General features: G+C 41.5%; 1 protein-coding gene across 8 annotated transcripts in view; it reads left to right on the top strand.

Moving 5' to 3' along the window:
• The first annotated feature begins 1883 nt into the window (after positions 1 to 1883).
• NCOA7 (nuclear receptor coactivator 7) overlaps positions 1884 to 20073 on the top strand; it is a 130739-nt gene continuing 112549 nt past the window's right edge. For 2 of the 8 annotated variants that reach the window (XM_074368404.1, XM_045524470.2), the window contains exon 1: positions 2330 to 2998. The gene's annotated coding sequence lies outside the window, so the exon portion shown is untranslated. Of the gene's footprint in view, positions 2288 to 2329; positions 2999 to 20073 lie in introns of those variants that run through there. The other 6 variants (XM_074368403.1, XM_045524468.2, XR_006728417.2 and 3 more) reach the window with 6 other exon arrangements.

The raw sequence follows: 20073 nt of genomic DNA, 5'->3' as shown, positions 1-20073 counted from the left end.
GCTGTGAACTCATTATTTACCAGCGAGCTTTCCTTTTGACAAAGTGTTGGAGCAGTATTTGCCAATGTGCCTGGAATGCCAGTTCCATGAGAGATTACCAGTGTTGTGGTTAAAAAACAGGCATACTAGCCATACTTCTTCATTACAAAACCATTATTAAATAGATATATAAGAAAAATACATTTGTTACAATGGTTGTTATTATTTGGTGTGGAATTCCTACCCACCTCCTCCAGGAAATCTCTTGGGAGAACACCTGATGCCTGAACTGAGGGAACCAGTTGCCCCCATCTGGTCCAATTCCTACCCTGTGGGGGAAAAAAGAGGATGGCAAGCGACCCTCTTTTCTTCCTTTAAGAGATTAAGTGATCTCCACTTCTCTCTGTCTACACCAAAGTCTCATCAGACAGCATTCTTTACCCCAGAAAAAGTAAGATGACAATTCGACCTAAATTGTTCTACAATGCCCTCTACCCTTCAGCAGAGACAGAAAGGTCAGTTTTCATATTTAACAGAGGCCCTCACACCCTTAAAATCAGTGTAGCAATATAATTTGTCATTCACACACAAGACTTAGGCAAATCAATAAATGCTGAGTTAATGAAAACGAACGAATGAACAAGGTTTAAGGGGGGATTTTCTCCCCCTTTAAACTGAAGAGCAGAAGACTTTATTCCCGGGACTTTCACTGTAATAAAATGTTATAATTTGCCTATGATACAGCCTGCAGCCCTAGAGGAGTTGAAGACAGTAAAGAGGGTCCCTAAATTACAGGCAGTGTTTTTGAAAGGCTGACAGACCTATAGTTGATGGTTATTACTTTTAGAAAACATACTCAGTTATATCTTTGTCTAATAAAAAAGATCACTGCTTAATTTTTCTCTTGACAAAGCATGGGGTATATAGAGAGGAAAAACAAAAGGGGACCCCTGGTGGTGAAAGGATGGAAACAGTCAAGAATTGCAACTCAATGGACATTTCCTGCAAACTACAATCTAAAGCATACCTGTTTACAAATGAGTAAGCAACTGCCAAATTCTCAGTGTCTTCATTCTGTCACTTATACATCACATAGATACATATACATTCCTATAGTCAGCTTGTTCTGAATTTGGGGCAAATTATCATGAATAATAAAGGGTATCTTTTGAAAATAAACTGGGGCTCTAAATCAAATCAGAGTCCCTGAAAGTTGCCAAGTCATGTGCCCTGTGTTTCCTGACCCGTACATGATGCAGCTCCACTTTGCTTAACTCATCTCAAAAAGCCTTTGCGATTTTGTCACAGTTTGTACTGCTATGGGACATGTCTCTTCTTTGACTGTTTTTAAAAGATTAACCTTAGATTTCAAATTACAAAAACACTCACGAAAGAAGTGTGAGAGCAGCTCAGTTTATCTGGAGATCCCAAACCGTGTTCTGATTCAATGAAATCAGCTCTTTATATTTTAGGAGACTAATTTTCCCTTGAAAATAGTTTTCAAATAACACAGTGCCTGAAGAAAAAAGAGAAAATCAATTCTTCACATTCAAACCAAAAGGATGTAAACCTGAGGTCCCACTTCATACGTGCTGAGAGCAGAATCGGGCGATGATTCCGTATTTTGCAGGATTGTATAACATGACCACTTGAAGCTGACATCCCAAAGCCATCGCTGTTAAGCGCTTCGCTCCACCTTCCACGAGAGGCGGTTACAGCATAAGCAGCATCAACAAGCCAGGGGAGGCCGCTATCTAGCGTGCCTGTGTACTTGGCCTGTGGCACACCAGTGTTATCTGACCAACTGCAGGCTCCTCCATGAAGTTTTTTTCTATGTGTAAGGATAAACTTCACGGCCAAATCCTCCTAGTCATCTTGCAGTGCTAGTCATGGGATCTTAGAAGGAACAGCTCCCAAGTGGGGATGGGAAGCTCACAGGCACTGCCCCGCTGATGATGCAAATCCTCCCAACCAAGGCTCTCTCGGGTCTCTGCCAAGAGTCGGTCTGGAGAGCTCAATTGCTACGTCCCGATTGCTGTAATGATTGCAACTTGGCAGCATCCGGGATGCTGTACCGGGGAAGGGGGCAGGAGGAGGAAGGGGATGGTGGGCTCTTTTGCGAAACCGAACGCCGGAAAAGGACAGAAGGGTGAATTTATTGTGACCAGTGGTCCCTGAGCTGGAAGGAAACTCTAGGCTTTAAAGCGCAGGGAGGCGCTCAAATTCCAGCTCTGCTCTCAAAGGTTCACTTCCCACGAAGAGTAGTGGCCACGGCGGGCCAGCTTTAGGGGATGCGGCCTGGGGCGAGGTAAGAAGACCTTCCCAGGGTCCGCCACAGGGAGTCCGGCCGCCCGAGTCGCAACGAGCTCGCTCCCGGGAGGCGTCACAAAGGGCCGAGGCCTGCGGAGGCCGCGCACGCAGCTCTCGGGGCGGAGCCGCCGGGCCCAGGCTGGGGCTGCGACGGGGCAGTGGAGGCGGCAGCCGCCGGCGGGTGGCGGGGGTACCCAGCCTCCCAGCTCGGAGGTCTCCTGGGTGGGGAGGATGCCGCAGCTGCAGCCCGAGCCGCCGAGCCCGGCCGCCGAGCTCCCCGGCCCCCGCCGCAGCGGAGGGGCGCAGAGCGTAGCGCGGGCCGGGCGGAGCTAGAGGCGGGCTTCTGCACCGCGTCGCGCCACCCGCAGCTCCCCGCCTCCGGCTGGGCCCGGGAGCCTGTCGTGGCCGATGTCCTGACTGCGGGCGCTTCTGCAGGGTTGGCCAGGCGCCGCGCGTGAGGAGAGGCTTGAGGAGTCCTGGCGGCGGCCGCGTCCACCAACTCTGGACGCCGGTCCCCTGGGGCGCGCCTGGGCGCTCCTCCCTCCAGCCCCAGCTCCTCGTCACCGCACGGTCCTCCCTAGACCCCTCCTTCCACCCACCCTGGAGGATGCTCTCCCCCGCGCTGAGCGGCAGAGGCCACCGCTCCCAGAAATGCGTGCGCCAGATCCTCTTCTCCCGGACCCGAGGAGCCGGCGCCCCCGCCCTGTAGGTAGGTGGGTGAAGCCGGGACCAGACCTTGCCGCTGTCCGCGTCTGATCCTGCCGCTGGGGAGGGCGGGGGGCCGGGGCCAGGACCCGCCAAACTTGCCTCCCTCCGGAGCTCGGTGCTTCACTCGGAGGTGTGCTAATGGCGCTGGGCGCAGCCCCTGTAAACCTGACAACATCTTTTTGAGTTCGGGAGATCGAGCGGTGGCAACGGAGAGCTTGACCCTTTTTTGCCCACCCCCCTGGGCCCGGTTGTTTTCGCGCAAGGGTGGAGAGGACGGGTTGATGTGTGAATTATTGGGGTGAGGGGGGAGACCGTTGGATTTTCAGCAGCTCAGGTGGAAATATGTCACCATATTTTTTCGGCTTGATGAACAGATGCGTTCTTCCTGTTTTCTCCCAATATGTAGCCACGGAAAGCGTTATTTCAGCGGCATATAGAAGTCGCTGTGGATTTTTGTGTATTTCAGAGGTAGCTGGCTGATATATAAAATTGATATCTCAAACCCTTACAGTCAGCATTTTAGGGCCAGTTAGAGAAGGCCCTTCTAGAAGTCCAGTATTTAGGAGATAGATGAGGCTGGGGTATTCTCGCGCTGCTTTCTTGGGAGCCTCCTGCTTTCGTGAAGGCGTGTGCTTAAGAGCCTGGCAAGTTTGATACAGGTGTAGGGAGTTGAGAATCTGCTGGAAGGATGCACGGAGTCGTCCAGCAGAGGCAGCCTCGGGCGCAGCCTGGCTTCCAACTAGATGTTAAGGTTTGTATTTCCGAAAAACTGGTTATGAATTCCTTCTTCTTTCCCAAGTGTAAAGTTCATACATCAGAGCTTTTGGCAAGATTATCTCTATTCTTTCTAAATTTCATATTAAGCAAGACGGTTTAGAGTTTTGGAAAGTGAATTGTTGTAAGCTCCAATTTTATTAACGTATTAAGGTTTAGAGCTTTGGAAAATGAACCTGGTGTAAACTCCAGGAGGACAGAGTCCTCATCTTGTTCAATCCTGTAATCCCCTGGCCTGATGCATAATGGACCCCCGTTAGTTTTTTGTTGAATGAACTGTGTTTCAAGCTTCATCTAAAGACAATTTAGGATTAAAATGTATTTGTCCTGTGGCCATTGAAGTTTAAAATTGGTTATCCCAAGATTTAAGTTGAATTTTGTCAGTTTTAGGACCATATGTTATTCCTTCTTAGTCTAATATATAATTAAATAAGGTAATTCTCCTCAGCTCCTAATATAATTTCACTTCTAAGCTTGCAATTTTTTTCTAATTGGTAATAAGACTTATTTTAATTAAACTCTAAAACACAGTTTAAAAAAGTACAATTCATGTTTAAAGGAAATTCTAGGTTACTCCAGAGGTAACAGTGATGTGGTTAATAGGTGACATATTAACTCATTTTGGAATTGAGTTGTTATGGTTGACCTAATTATAATGTATTTTATTACAGGTAATGGTGAAAATAAAGCATTTAGAAATGTTTGTAAATCCTAAGTGATTCACAATTCATGGTGTAGTCACACATTTTAAACTGCATGGGTTTTCCTAAGTATATAAACGTATCAGTTTCCAAGTTTGACAACCAGGGTGGTTGTGAAATCCAGGATTTGGAAGATTTAGTGCATTTTCTGCTTTTAAATTTTATGTTATCTTGAAATAATCAAGGATAACTGTGTTATGTTTCATGTGCTTTCTTTCTGCACCACGATATTTACTGTTTTGATTTTGTTTTTATTTTCTCATTATGTAAGTTTGATGAGTCAGTATTAACCATTTTTCACTTTGTTTAGCAAAAATTATCTGGGAATGTTCCAGTCACTTATTTCCTCTCTTTCCTTCTTTCTTGTCATTTTAATACATCTTCACCATCTTTACTACTTATTACCCAAAAGACTTGTAATAAAACTATAGTAAGCCATAGTTTATTACTATTGTTTCTCCAGCCTACTTGGGTTCTCCCTAGATGGTGAGGAAATAACATTTTTAGGTAAATGGTAGTGAAATTGGGGGAACCATCAGTGGGAGAGAGCTTATGAAAAATATGCTCTGATTTATTCAACCAGAGCAAAAAGTCTCCCATGAAATAAAAATTATTACATTTCACACATCTTAAGTTTGTAATCAAGGATATTGCACAGTTAATTTACATTGTTCTTCCTTTTAAACTTCTCAAAGAGCCCTCTCCTATGGTTACAGTAAACCCTTTACTTTGTTGCAGTTAATAGACATTTATTTGTTCATTTGAGAAAGAGAAGTTGAGCACTTAGACTGTACTGGCACTCTTGGCCTGAAACCAGTTCCTAATGTCAGGATGGAAGAGGCATTTTTCTGTGTGCGTGTCTTGCATCCAAATGCGCAGCATCTCTGCGACTGAATGACTCAGTACCTGGGTCCTGTCTAGTAAGCCCCCTGCACCCTGCCTCCACAGGCAGCCCTGGAATGCAATCCTGAAACCTGGATTTACTCTTATTTTTCCTGTGTCTCTCCTAAGATTTTATTGCCAAAACCTCTCTTCCTTCCTGGCTAAATGTTACTTACTGTCTTTTTTATTATCCCGGCCCATTTTTGTTGTTGTTTACATCCAGTAGGATCCACCCAATTCACATATGTTAGAACCAAAATTGTTACGGTTGCCTAAAAGTTATAGAAAGGAAAATTTCTTTAACCTTAAATTTCAAACATAGGGAACTGGCTGGCGGTTGAAGAATGATTGTTGTGTATTAATCTCCCCTCAACAGTGGTATTCAATGCCAGGGAATATGAATTGTCTGCTCATAAATTTGATCAGAAGCTTAACTGAGAGAGATGATGTTTTTAAAGAGTTGGCTGAGCAAAGGCCATGATGTCCACCCATTTTCCACCAATTCTAAGTGTTAGGCCAGGAGTCTAGACATCTTCAGAAGCTATGTACTTCGGTTCCCTTGTTTTGCATCCTTTGCACCCCCTCCCCCGAAACTGTGCTCTTACAGAAGCATTTTATTAATAAAAAACAGTAACAAGAAACCTACTGTTACGTTACTTAAGAGATGTGGTTATTTAAGATTGCAATTTCTTCTACAGCTCCTGTTTGAAAACTTATGCAAGAAATTCCATTCTGCTTTAAATGTCAAAGGAAAGCTTTACTTCCCCTGAGCAATTATTGAGTGTCTTTTTTTAATCATGCAAAACTAGAATTAGGTAATCGATTATATTTCCGTTTCTAATTTGGCAACCAGGAAACTCAGAGTCAAATTTGCAACTTAATTTTAATAACCTTGTTAAAACCTATGACCTAAAATTGATGTTCTAACTTTCCCTTGAGCTTCTGCTCTACCTTGTTTTATTTTTGATTCTGATTTTTATCTAATTATATTTTTCCATTTTATTGAATATATTATTTTAAGCTGACTCACTTCCTTTGTAAAACAATGCAAAATATAAAACATAAAATTAATCAGTGAGAACATTTACTGAGTTGATCTCTGGACACAGTATGATTTTGATTAACAAGTTTAATAGGTTCCATTAAATATGTTTTGAACAAGTATTGCAAATTTAGTATATTTGAACTTATATAGCCAAGTGGAAAACAGTGTTACATAGTTTTGCAAAACTGAGATCCACTTATTTTTTAGCTATTAAATTCATGTCCACTTCTGACTAATTTAAGGTTGGTGAGAACCATTCAATTTAAGTCAGTCATTTCTGGAGTACCGGCCTTGTATGCTATTGTTAGGCTGAACAGGAGAATCATTCCATTTAATTAAAAAAGTCATTTTTAGCTAAAGGGCTAGCCTTAACCCTCACCACACTCGCCCTCACATCTGACCTCTTTTACATCAGTAATTTATCTGATGCATCTTTGTTTTTATAAATCAGATAGATATTCTTCCTTGAGCCTCTTTTATTCACCATAAAATTTAAAAGAGTGAGATCCATGAGTTAATCTATCAGACTTTCTTCATTCTGGTATTTTGACTTATTAAGTTAGTTGACTTTAAACCTGGTAAATAGTTACTTACATCTGTATGATGTCAACTTCAGGTTGCTAGCCAAAATCATAGTTAATTTTTACTTGAAAGACAGTTATCTCTTTATGAGAAATGCCTTTATGGAAGCCTACTTGGGGTACTAAATTTCATGTGGAAGGCTCCATGAGTTTATAGAAGGCTTCCATCCTGGGAACAGGCATTTCCCATAAAGAGAAAATTGTCTTTCGAGTAAAAATTAACTATGATTTTGGAGAGCATTTTATGATTGGTTAAAAAAAAAACAAAAAAAGCTCAAGGTTGAAGCTTTTATTTAACTATTCATCCCTTTTCTAACCCTGCCCCCACCTCCTTTCCTTCCCTCAGTAGAACTCCTGTTCATATCATTTTTTTTAACATCCCTGCCTTACCTTATTAATTCTTTCTCAAACATTGTGTTAACTTGCATTTAAAAAAACCTTTCATATTTATTATGGCCCTTACCTAACAGAGTGTCCTTTTTGCCTTCATTCCTGGGTTTGCCTCTTTAATTGGTACAGAAAGATGCAAAACCCTCCAACTATGGTGTTAATCTTAAAAAACCGGAAGCATTAAACAACCTGGTAGATGACATGAGCCCTCTAGAGATAGTAGCCCATCCTAAGGAGTGACTCCTGAGTCTGTGAATGAGGTATTTTTCTTTCCCAGCCATATAATCGGAGGGTGTCCTAGATGCTCGGTTTTACTGCAAGGTGCCTGGCATGAGATAAATTGCTGTTGACTGATTAACAGAGGATTTGGCGAATAAGAATTGAATAGCGTTTGTTCAGCACTGTTCCTGTGGAATCCTCTGACTCATGGATGATTCTGATCACTAACTAGATTAGCCGTGTAGAATAGGAAAATTTTGTGAGACTGCTGTGCAGGTGTGAGGTCCCTTGAGAACTTCCATTTTCTTTCTGTAATTCTGATCTCACTAAACAAACATCACATTTACTGATTTGTTTCCCCAAACATGGTGATGCGAGGAATTGAGGGTGTGTCCTGAGTAACAATAACGAATACAGCCGTTAGATGAGCGCAGCCCCTGCCTTGTGGTGTGGAGCACAACTGCAGGCTGGCAGTCTGCGGGGAGGGCCTGCTCAGCCCTTGTGGTCCCTGGAGTTTACAGCTGAGCCTCAGCCCTGGGTCCTGGTAATTCCCCCAGGGCACTTGCCTGTCCTTGGCTCCCAGTGAGACAGCTAGTTAGCAACCCTCTGATACCTTGAATTACAACATCTTCTAAAGTAGTTTCAATTTAACAAGCTTTAACTCTTTAAAAAGCATTCTAGGAAGGAATCATTTTAGTCCACTTGGGCTTCTGTAACAAAATACCTTAGACCAGGTGGCTTATAAACAGCAGCCATGTATTGCTCACAGTTCTGGAGGCTGGAAGTCCAGGACCGGGGGGCCTTGGTTGGGTTCTAGTGAGGGCCCTCTTCCAGGTTGCAGACAGTAGACTTGTGTCCTCACGTAGTGGAAGGAGCGAAGGATCTCTCTGGGCCTCCTTTATGAAGGCACTAATCCTGTGAGGGCAGAGCCCCCGTGAGCTTATCTCCTCCTGAAGGCCCCACCTCATATCATCACCTTGGGCATCAGGTTTTCAACATAAGAATTTGGAGTGGGGTTGGGGGACACAAACGGGCCATATAACAGGAATAGAAAATTCACAAAACAGGAACTACAAATGGCCGACACATGAAAAAAATATTCAGCTTCATTGCATCAAAGAAATGCTGACTATAATTAGATTTTAAGAGTCCATAACAGTGCTGGCAAGGTTGAGGTTGGGTCCCATTCACTTTTCACAGACGATAGGAGGATGTATGGGGGTATTATGTCTTTGATGGAGAGCAGTTTAGCTCATAGAATCCCTTGGCACCAGTGAATCTGTTTTAAGAGTACAGCCTAAAAAAAAAAAAAAAAAAATCAAAGATGAGGCTTAATTTCAGTGATGAGTGCACGTCTCTGGGAGGCAGGTGGTCTGGTAGGTGGGTTAAGAGCAGGGATGCTAGAGCCAGTTGCCTGGCTTGGAGTCCTCTTCCACCGCTTATCAGCTAAGTGAACTTCGGCAAGTTGCTTTCTCTTTGATTCTTTCATCTGTGAAATGAAGATAATAATGATATCCACCCCTCACATTGTATTGAGAATTAGATAAGTTAACACACGTAAGATACTTGGAACTCTGTCACAGAGTAAGCAACTATGTAAGTATTAGTTTTTAGCAAGGGTGATATTGTGAAAACTGGAGACAAATCCTACAGTGGAGTTGTTTTTTAAGTGATAGTACTCCAAACTGTATGTAGAAAAAGACCCTAATTTGATTATAAAGTGCAGCTGCATGGAAGAGAAGACAGGAAGGTGACAAAGTCACACTGATGGGATCACAGATAATTTCTATTTTCATATTTTTTTATCGATATGTATCACAGTGATAATTGTTAGAAATAATTAAAAGGAATATATCATGGGATTCTTATATACTTGACTTTTCTTTGCCAAATTCATATTCATCTTGACATATTTTACTTTCTCTTCCTCTTTTCAAAGCGACTAATATTTCACTTCCTCAACATCTTCACCCACACACCATCTGCTTGGTATTTTCTTGCATTTAGCTTGCTTGTTTGGCTTATAGATCAGCCCCAACGCTGGTTCTTCAAGAACATGTAGACCAAGTGAAAGGATTTATGAGATTTCAGTGGTGGTGGCTTTCTCTTAGAAATTTAGGCCAGAGAATGCTGCTTAGGTGTTAATGGCACTGTATCCCCTCCACATTTCAGGCACTCAGCCTCACCTCTCACCCCCAACCTGTGTAAACTCAGCACTTCTGTAGGGTCAGGAGAGCCCTCAGTACCCCTCACAGACATGGGGGTAATTGCTGCCTTCAGGCTTTTGGCTGCCCGCTCTGTCTGAAACTTCCTCATGTATTTCTTCCTTTCAAGTCAATATTCTGTACCAGGTTGAAATTTAATTCCATGAACACTTTCCAAAACAGCTACACTACCCCTAATTTCAGTTTCTTTTGGCACTTAACTATTAGTACTACAAATTACAGGCTTGCTTTATGGCTTACTTCTTATAGTGAGCTCATGGGGGCCAGGTCTTGTTTTACTCTGTGCCCTTCAGGTTTCTCTCACAGTGCTGTCCACGTACATGCACATGGAACACAGGAAGATTGGGTGGTGTCGTGCTGATAACATTCTTGGGAGATGATTTATGAGTTTTCTGTTCCATCTTCTGCTTTGCCCATCCTACTCATTTCTTTATTTTCAAGATCAGAATGGTACCTCATTTGGTTCTCTCAGCCTTACAGATATTTACCTGAAATTTTGATAATAGATTTTCATTCCCAAGGTCTAAAAACTAAAGGGTTCAATTGCAAAGAACACCATAGTTAGCAAATGCATTTACAGCTGGGGCTCAGTAATATATGAATTAATCCTAGTTGCAAGGACAACTCTGTCATCAACTCTAAAATATTGCTTGATTGATCAAGACAACTTCATGAATCTGCTGGAGAGTGTGCTTAAAGTTCATATATATGTTAGGTTCTCATAGATTTTGCATTTCCTAGAAAAGACCAAATCCTAGGAAATGTTTTCACGTGTCTGCTCTCATAGTCTGGACCAGTGGTTTCCCAGCTGGGGTTCGTGTGCCCCTTGAGGGTAGGGGAAGAAATTGTTAGAATGTCTATGTCATCTTTTCATGACTTCTATTTTTCTTATATCTTTTATAATACATGTGTAGTATATTATAATTACAATGCATTATAAAGCATCTTAGTGTGGAAGACATGGTTTTTTTTTAATGTAAAAACTATACATATTAGGATTTCATGCTCAGATACTTTTATTGATGTGGTATATAACTTTAAAAAATGTAGACCACTAATCTAAATAAAAGGCAAGACTTTATTATTCCATAACCTGAAGTAAGTTTCTGTCATGTATTTAGCCATAACAAATGAAATCAACCTTTTAACAACAAAAAAATCAACCTATTCAACATAAATCCTATGTCTGACCTGAACTAGAGGTTGTAATTTGTGTGTGTGTGTGTGTGTGTGTGTGTGTGTGTGTGTGTGTGTGTATGAGTGCGTGCACACTTGCTCATGCATGTGGCACATGACACATTCCCTGCCTTTTGAGAGCTTACAGTCTGAGTGAAAAGAATGTGGGCACGAGGAGCAATTAATCAGAAAATGGTAGAAGAGACCAGGCATGTGTGTGAGAAACCTAGCAGTGTGAGTGTGTTAGGCTAAAGTCACTGAAGGGTGGTGAGAATGGCCTGATGCACGGTGATGAATTATCTCCTGGGTACAGATGTTAACCATGTGAGCTTTCTGCTCTAATATTCAGAATAATATTTACTGGTGCTCTCAGTTACATGCCCACATTTCCTTTAAATTATAAAAGAAAGTGGCAGAACAGACATGATGGGAAAGTAATAATATTTTTGATGCAGTTTCCTTTTGGAACAGTGTATAAGGTTTAAAATAAGTGAATTAGTTTCCTAAGGCTGAACTGACAAAGTACCAAAAACTGGGTAGCTTAAAACAATAGAAATTCATTGTCTTACAATTCTGGAGGATGGAGGTCTAAAATCTAGGTGTTGGCAGGGCGGTGATCTCTCTGAAACATGTAAAGGGATCCTTTCTAGCTCTTTCTGGCTTCTGGTGATTAGCTGGCCGTCCTTGGCCTTCCTTGGCTTACCGCTGCCTAGTTCTAATCTCTGCTGTCTCCACGTGGCATTCTCCCTGTGTGTCTGGTCTTCATACGGCCATCTTCTTATAAGGATGCCTGTCATGTTGAAATTGAGGGCCCCCAAACCCCAGTATGGCCTCATCTTAACTGATGACATCCGCAGTGACCCTCTTTCCAAACAAGGTCACATCCTGGGATACAGTGGGTACAACTTCAACACTTCTGGTGTGTGTGCAGGGGGCACACAATTTAACCCATAACAGTAAGTAATATCAAAATCTTTAGATGAATGTACCAAGATGTACATAAGTAAAGGATGCCTCCTTACAGCTAAACTTCCACAGTCATGCACGTTGGTTATGGGGTGAATGACAGCTGGAAGAAAGGGAAGCTTTCTTGGCTATTTTTGCTAATTGGCTGCTTCTGTCTCTGGGCTTTGGTATTCCAGGCCTTGGTAGAATTATGCCTTATAGACAATAATGTGTCTTATGTGGCTTTGATCTTCCTGATAAAAATCCACAAAGTAGTTTGTGGATCAGGACATTTTGAAAGGCGTACTGGGTTTTTTGTTGTGATAATACTGCAAAACAGCCTCCAAATCTTAGTGGCTTAGAACCACAAATATTTCTTTCACACTTATGAACCTGCAGGTTGAAATGTGGTTGGGCTGCTCTTGGCTGGGTTCGGCAGGGCTGGTCTGGACTCCAAAGTTGTGGTAGGAGTTCAGGTCTGTTCTGCATGTCTTCATCCTGGAGCCTGTGCTGAAGAACCCTTTACTTGGGGCATACTTTTCTGGTGCAGAACAGAAACTTGCCTTAGGGCCTCCAGTTGAAATGGGTCCTCTGTTAATCTTCAGTCCGTTGGCCACAACAAGCCACGTGGCCAAGTAGGTGGAGAAGTATACTGTATATACTGTGCAAAGCCCCACAAAGTGGCATGGGAAAGGGCACGGGTGTATGATTCTCTTACAAGGAGGGAGTGCGTGATTGAGGACAACAGTCCACTCTGGCCAGAACAGCCAAAGGGCCCTTTTTCATTTGAATTCTGCAAGAACTTTTATATTGAAGAACTTAATAAACCTTTAAAAGAAAACAGACTTAAACCATCGACCCAATCTCTTGAAAAACTGGAGTTGAATATTGTATACATAATTTTTTTTTCCCCAAGAAGAGGTCACAGTACTTCCCACTGCTGGTTTAATTGTGTGCTGGGCAGATTTCTGGCCCCATAGACACCTTTCATTATGCCTTCTTCCTGGACCCATGTTGTCCGTTTACCACATTTTGCGCTGTTCTGACCAGAGCACTGTGTGCTCCTCTCCATCTTTACCCTGCTTGTCGGAAGCAGAGCCCGGTGCGGCTGCAGTCCTCTTGAGCATGCTGTGATAGAGGATGTTTGCATTAAAGATAAATCTGTTAATAGTTTACAGATGTGATCACTGACTGTGTAGCACTGTCTGTTGAACTGTAATCATGACTGGCTGTTTTGGTGTTGCCCCACTTCAGACACCTTCCCAGAGAACACTGGCCCGTGTGACCTGGCCCTTTTCTTTCTGTTAGCACTTCTCTGTGCATAGCACATTTTATTGGGCATTAATTTCCATCATGCCTATTTTTTCTGATTGTTTTGTTTATGTAAATTTTATTTTCTTGCCAAAAATTGAAGTTTTCGTAGAGTATATCGAGTCCTGTTTCTATGCATAGGCTTTAGATAAACAGTACAGTGGTCAGCATAAAACAGGTTCCTAGTAGATGCTTATTGAATTGAAGTGACTGCTTGTCAGTATGTGATGACACACTATTTTGGAGTAAATATAAATTGTTTATTGCCATCTGTACTTGCCATGTAAATAAATATGCTGAAAACACGTTAAAAAGAGTGATAATTCAATTATTTTGTATTTCTACAAGTATGAGTGTATGCCAGTGTATTTTGAAAATGCATTCAACTGCCAGTACCATCCACATGAGAACAAAGAAACAGGTGGCTTTTGCTTAGCAAAATGGCAATTTACCAGGTAAAGTGAACTTTACGTCTCTTGATAGGGTCAAAAGATACTCAAATTTAATTCTTGGAAGCTAGTGTTTGCAGCCCATATACTGTGTGTTCTTTGGAAAGGCATTCCATTTATTATATCTTTCATCTGGCAAGTTTTGTTGTTTCTATTTGCATCAATTAACTCTAATTCAAATCCATCAAATAGATAACTCTCACCAAGTAATAATGACGATGATAATGATAATAGTAACAATAACAATAATAATAATAATAAAGTAGTGGTAGTGACCACTGCTTACACTTACTTCTACCCTAAAACTGAAGGAGCTGGGGCATGGTGCAAGACCAGAACCCATGCAGTAGTGGTGGCGTTTGCTGTGAGCACAGGGAGCTGGGGAAGCGATTCATATTGGTTCTCTGGAAGGCCTTGGGAAGTAGGCTTGAGTTCTGTACTGTGGAGAGAGACTCCAGAAGACTGTGGAGCTTATTCCTTTTGGGATTTGTCTGCAAAGAAAATCAAACAGGCCAGAGATCCTAGGATTTTAGCAGTGGGTCTGTCTGATAATATTAAAATGAATTCCAGAAGTGATTGAAGACATACTTTTCTTCCCATGTCACCTGTTTATTTATTGATGTCATTTGGAACCTACCACCTTTAGATTCACCTTGGAGATGATCTGAAGTGATCTTGTGGTGCTGGAGCAGTAGAAGGGGCTGTCCCTAGAAACCGCCTTGGTGGGGATGCAGGCATCAGATGTTTTTCAACTCTGGTGAACGTAGAGACGATCATATGGGTGTAGCAGACACCCAGTAAATGGGGACTGATGGTGAGAAAGGGAAGGTTTTCTCTTAGGGTTGAGATATGAGGTCAGCAGAGTAGACTGCTCTGTGTTCATTGTCTCCAATAACTTTTTATATGACTTCCTGCATATTTTCCCCCCTTTAATCTATCTTTCTTTACGAGTAGAAAACTGTTCAAAACTGAATTATTATATCCTTATAAGTATTAATGGGAGAATGTATGCAATATACTAAAGACCCCTGGTAGAATTTTTATAGAATCAAAAATTTTAGTTCGAAAAAGGACCTTCAGTTTTAGTCCCTAGAAAAAGGGGGGTTTTGTAGCTTCAAATTAATAAAGAAATTTTTTTTAAAAGGTCAAAATTCCATTTTTAAATTCTGATTCTCTGTATTTACTGTTTTCATTTTCAGTGGGGAACTAAGTGGATTGGCAGAAGATGACTTTTCAAAACAAAAGAAACAAAAAATTGCCAGCTGCTAAGAGAAATATTTCTGGCAATTCAAAGTTATATCATTACTTCTTAAAACTTAAGAGGTAATTCACTTAATTTAGTGAATTAAGGTAATGTGCTTTTCAGTTAGCTCTTTAAAAATCTAGTTCAATGCAATAAATATTTATTAACTGCATGGACATGTTCAGTGTAGTGCATTTATTGATCAATAGTAATGACTAACCTGAATACAGTTCAGGATTGATGTCCTAAAGGACAGCTGACCAGAAAACTGGTATTCACCTTCTTGTTCTTTTTAATGGTGGATAAGTACAGGAAGAACCAGGTGACTGATGTGAAAATTCTGCGCTCTTGTTCTGTGTTATCCGTGCCTTGCGTTAGAGGCCATTATTAGTGGTTCTGACTTTGGCATCATACAAAGCAAATCATCCTGGCCCCAACTCTTATGGCTGTTTGACCTTGAATACACTTTTTAACCTTTCTAAACTTCAGATTCTTTGTCTAAAAAGCATTGCGAATATGGATTCTCTCATATGGTTAAAAAAGATTAAACAGCATGTGTAATAGCACTGAACACAAAATTTGGTACATATGGTTAATGTTCAATAAGTGTTTTCACTGTTGCTGCTTGCTGTCATTTCTGTACTTACCAGGCTGCCTGGCTTGAGTTCGTTCACAACATAATGTTTTTGTTTAGGGGCTAATTTGAATCTAGCTTTCCAGGTGCTTATGAAGGCAGGCGTAATTTTCATGAACACAGGAACATCTGGGCTCATTGAAATCCCAGTGGAGAGAATTTTCTGTTCCATGGGGCACTAGACTCTAGAGACACCTTTTGGACACATTTAATCTCTATGCCAGTCCTTTTACAGATAAGGAACCTGGGGGCTAGAGAAACTGAGTAACTTCCCCAAGGCTGCATAGCTTGGAGATGCTGGAGTCTGGATTCCAACCCACTTGTCCTTCTTAAAGGTGCTGCCTTAGTAGCGTGGGTCAGAGGAGCTGGTCAGGTAAGGCACAGAGAATCTTGAAAATAGAGAACTACTCAGGTGTGTGGGGTTTATAAAGTCTCAGCTTTGAAGGAATTTTTGAAATTAGAAATTTTTAATTAGAAAAATAATTAAAAATATTAGTTCATCCATAGAATTTGACTTTCCTCTATAATAGTGGTTTTTGGTGAGTGTAGTATCAGCCCACCAGGGTGCCGTTTGATGGGCATGGTTACTGGGGAGGGACAGTAGCATTTAGTTGGGGCAAGCAGAGGTGCCAAGTGCCCTGCGATGAGCAGGACAGTCCTAGACAACGAAGAATTGTCCCTTATTCTTGGAAGCTTCCTATCATCTGTACGACCTACGTGAGTGGTTATTGGGACATTCTAAAGAAAAGAAATTTGTTCTAAATCACCATGTATAGAAATATCTGTTTGGTTATTATTTATAGCACTAGTTTTTATTCTAATGTTCAGTGCACCCCCAACGCCCCATTACCCACCCTGTCCCATCCCCTCATCTCTGCTCTCTCACTTTCCTGTATATAGTGAAATTGTTTCTGATCTCATTTCACCTGTAGCTAAACTTGTCCTGTATAGATTGATATAAGCATCTGAGTATTTTATTGTGTCTTTCAATGAACTTGTGCCTGAGAATTTACTTTATGATTATGAATTAGTAACTTATAACTTACCTGTTATAAACTACTTTTCTTTTGACATTGTATTGATTTTTGAAACCTGAGAACTTATTTACCTGTTGTCAGTTACTTTCCTTTGGGGCATTATATTAACTTCATAAAATTAAGTGGGCAAGTAGACTATATTAGCTATGAACTTCATTTAAGTATTATAAAGGGTACATAATGAGATATTTATATACAGTTGACCAGTGAAAAATTTGGTGGTTAGGGACCCTGACCCTCCATGTAGTTAAAAAAATGTGTATGACTTATAGTGGGAACTCCATTATGGAGTTTCTCCAAAACTGTGAATCGTGGATGTTACAGTGTATTTAGTGAAAAATAATCTAAGTGGACCCATGAAGTTCAAACCCCTGTTGTTCAAGGATCAACCGTATTTATTTAGGTGAGGGGTATTGGTTTCTGATAAGGCTGAGAACTGCTAGTCTACAGCCATCCCACGAGGTGGTTGTCCAGCTTGTGCTCAGTCACCTTTGGAGATTAGGAAGCTGCTATCTCTGGAGGCAGCTCTTTGCATCAATCCCTTATGTTGAGCCCAGATGGAGAACCCTGAACTCATGTACACACGGCTGAGATCTGTCTGAATCCAAGTGTTGTTATCCAGGATGTTGTTTATCCCTCCAAAAGTCTAATGCCCTATTTTCACTCAAGTCAGTGGTCAATTTACTGATGAGGACAAGTCTTAAGAATGAATACTGCATTAAGCTGTTAGCATCTTCCCTCCATGTTGAGAAGGAAGCCAGCTCCCAGCTCCGGGTTGAGGACAGTCAGCTGGTCAGCAGTTACCTCTTGATACAGTGCTTCAGTGCTTCCCTTAATCCATCTAATCATAGAAGACTCCATCCATGTCACATTTCTCCATCTTATTGGTAAGCAGACCAAGAGAAACTTACAAAGCACCTTTAAGTATGGTTACACTGTGTTCACCTAATTTGCTTGATGCACTAGAATAGTAACTATGTCTAAAAGGGAAATTAGGTCAGTATAGTTGGGTTAAGCCACCATTCCTTGACTTCCTCCCTTCTACCAGCTCTCCGCTCCGGCCGTACCAAACCACTCAGGCCTCCCTGAGCCCCATGTCCCCTCCCGAAGGCTTGTACATCCTCATTCTGCCTAATGAGACCAGTCTCTTTTGCATTCAGCATCAAACTACTGTTCTTCCTTCATAGTCCAGCTCTGGCATCACCTGTGGAGTTTCCCTGACCCTCCTTCCCCTGCTGACAAAATAGTTGCTTCCGCTCTTTGCTGTGTGGTTCCTTGTACCCACCAATATCAGACCACTTGCCATTTGTCTTACCAGCTGATGGGTGTCAGTTGCCTGTTCCACCTGAGCTTCCTGGCCCACGAACGCTGTCTTCATCTTTGTATCTCCGGCAGAGTACTTGGCCTATGGTAGATGCTTCAACAGGGGATCCGCTTGCTTGTTGTTGTTGTGCTGAGTGGTTGGTTTTCTGTGAACATTCTGGATCTTAGTGTTCACCTCCTCCTCTTCTAAGTCCTTGCCAACTTGCCTTTAATTATCATGTCTAAAGTTTTGCTGGGCAAATATGTGATGTTCTCCAGTGTATAATTTGCACATTCCCTTTTCTTTCTATTGTTGGAAATTAAAGTGTGTTTGCCTCTTGTCAGGCTTTTGGCACTTCCCACATCTTCAACAATTCCTGACCCTGCCAATGACATTTTAGAAATCTCATTTGCACATTCTCTTCCTAGAGAGAATTTATAAAGTGATCTGTCTAGCCCAGAGATGGGTCTTCATTTTGAGTATCTGAGAACTTTGATGAAATCTCTCTGCTCATCTTAGGTAAGAGAGCACTGAAACCCACATTTAATTCTTTCCAGGCCTAATTTCAATTCCCCAGGCAGAGAAGAATGGAATAAGAGCTGACGGGGTCTCCATTCATTTTGCTATCCACTGGCTTCATCCCATTTAGGTAGTAGACCATTGACCCACCTTTGATCATCACCTTGATTCAGGCTTAACTTTTTAGCTCTTTGTGGCCATTAAGTTTTGTTGCTTGTTTCTGTAAGTATTGTCTAGGAGGGAATGTCCGCATAGAAAGGTACATTTCGGTCTGTTGCTTATGTGGCCAGATTTAGTGTGACCAAGCCTCAAAGCACGCTCTTGTCATTATTTCATTTGTGTAAAGGAAACATGTTGTTGGGAAAACAATTGATAGGCATCATGGGTGCTCTGCTGTTTTTCTGGTCCTGACTGGTTATACCTGAATGAACAAGGAGCTGCAGTGCATTAGATGCGAAGCCAGGCAATCGCCCTGGGCTGTGTGGGTCCACACCGGTTCGATGTAGTTTGGGAGTCTCTGATCACTCTGTCCTTCAATCCCTTCTAAGTGACATCATGGGGAACATCAAGCATTTGCTGGTAATACAGAAAGTACTTTGTCTTTAACATAGTGCTTAGGAAGTAAGGGTTTGTATGTGCTTTTTTTTTTGAGTGATGAACCAGATTTATGTTTAAATTGACCATCCTGATTTAAGATCACAAAAGAGAAATATTTAGATAGAAGATACATCTTGTGCTTCCTTATAAAGTTCTTTTGGGTCTGTAACACACCGTAAATGCAGAAGACTGTTGTAATTCAGTGTTTGGGCCAGTCTGGGGTTTATTGATGTGAGGAAGACGGCAACGTTAAATGAAAGAACGGCTTTTAGAAAGTCCATTATAACCACTTATAATGGAAAATGTAGTTCCCATTAGAGACTGATTTAAGGAGCTCTGGTTCTTCACTGAAGCATGAAGGCTGCTGGGTGGTGCTCTGTGCAAATCATTTTTATAGCATCCTTTGCTGATCTCTTTCTGGTTAATCTGTTGGTGTGTCTAGACCTGAAAGGGCTGCATCTGTCTTGTTTAAGAAATGTATAAATTACCAGAAATTGTAAAGAAATCAAAGATTAAGATATTTTTAATTTATCAAATAGAAAATGGAGAAGGAGCCCTGCCAGTTCTAAGCAGACACAGCCACACCAGATGTCAGTTCTTGGATCATTTAATCTTTTTCTCTTGTGCTTATTTTTGTCAATATTTTTCCACTAGAACCAAATATTAGTTTCTGGCTCAGCTTGCAATATAAAAATTTTCCAATTAGATTGTTATGACTTCATTTTTATTCATGAAGGGAAATCTAATAAACAGAGATCATCACATATGGTGGCACGCAGGAGAGGAACTTTAAAATAAACCACCTGGCCCAGCACAGGGCCGAATGCCAGGATTCTAATTCTTTCTAGAGTTCAAGATATGCTGGCTTGAGCCTATGCTCCTGGTATCCAAGTAATTTTTACTTTGGGAGGAGTCCTTGGGTTGGTATCAGTCTGCCAGATAAGTGACCTTATCCCCAAGACTGGATTAGTTCCTTGCTTGGCTTTTATGTGGATTTTCTGCCTAGTTCTGTGTTAGGTATTTAGGGAAGTCTAAGGAAGTGAAA

Source organism: Camelus bactrianus, chromosome 8 (genome assembly GCF_048773025.1).
Source record: "Camelus bactrianus isolate YW-2024 breed Bactrian camel chromosome 8, ASM4877302v1, whole genome shotgun sequence".
In the NCBI taxonomy this organism is placed as follows: Eukaryota; Metazoa; Chordata; class Mammalia; order Artiodactyla; family Camelidae; genus Camelus; species Camelus bactrianus.
The sequence above is the reverse complement of the archived record's forward strand: the minus strand, read 5'-3'. Positions and strand labels throughout refer to the sequence as shown.